We start from the raw sequence: 1,276 nt of genomic DNA on the forward strand, positions 1-1,276 counted from the left end.
TAAGACTCCCTATATTTATCTTATTATTACGCATAAGAATCACATAAAATAATATATAAATATAAATTGTAAACTATTATCCAAACATACATCTAACATTTTGTGATACAAGAAAAAATATCGAGGTCTACAAAAAAAAACTTGTTCAATATGATTTACATAACAAAGATCATTGTTTCTTTATTATTACGATTATACTATGAAAATAAAAGAATGTTCAAAACGACAACTAGCTTGCAGAAATATTATACTATACATCACACTATAGTATATATAGATATAAAGTTTCTATATATAAATATTTTAGACTAAGAAATTTATAAAAAGTACATCAATTCTATCAGAAGCGTGTCATGTACAGATAAATGGTCACAAAAAATTTACTTCTTAATACATTGTTATAGATAGCTGTAACTATATACTGTATTATATGCATGCAATTTTTGTTCATATTCTACTATGTTCTTAGTAAAGATTTTGTGTTGTTCTAATGAATTATTTTTTCTAATATTGTATTTATTTTTATTTTGTCTATTTTTTTTATTGTAAATGGAGCTCAATACATTAGAATAAAAAATATTATTGCTTTATATCTTTGGTTATACATAAAAAAAAGTTATTTGCATGAATTTTGTTTATAAAAATTTAGTTTGTTTATGGATAACCTACTATCAAAAAAAAATTAAGAATACAAGTTATATATGTTCCGTTATGTATGTAAAAAATTTGACTTGATATTACATATATAATCTAATTATAGATTATTAAATACTTATTTATGCTAAAAAAATTGTATTTAACCTGTAAGCTATGATACCTTTATTTAAAATGATTTTTAAAACACTTCTGTGAATTATAACGAGATTTTACGCGCAATCTCCATTCATCTAAATCTGACAGTTTTATTTGTTGTACTTCCAACATTAAAAGCATTTTTAAGATATGTAAAATATACAAAATGTATTTTTAATGTGGATAAATACCTTTTTAGCATAAATAAAAAAAAAATTCTATATGTATGCTTGTCGTGTATTTTATACAATAATTTACGTAATATTAAAAAGTGTCATAATATAAAAATACACTAATATCTTAAAAATTTTTAATTTTTTGCAGTATAATTATGTAGAAGCCTAAATTGGATGTGTTTCTATATCTTCAATATATATAATTATACTGCAAAAATACGTTTTTTTTTGTCAATCTATCTACATAGACAAAAAAAACATATACACCTACAAATTTCTTAGAAAATATATTATTCGAATTTATATTT

The sequence above is a fragment of the Rhyacophila brunnea genome, unplaced genomic scaffold, assembly GCF_057557595.1.
Source record: "Rhyacophila brunnea isolate RB1 unplaced genomic scaffold, BYU_Rbru_1.0 scaffold_80, whole genome shotgun sequence".
Lineage (NCBI taxonomy): Eukaryota > Metazoa > Arthropoda > Insecta > Trichoptera > Rhyacophilidae > Rhyacophila > Rhyacophila brunnea.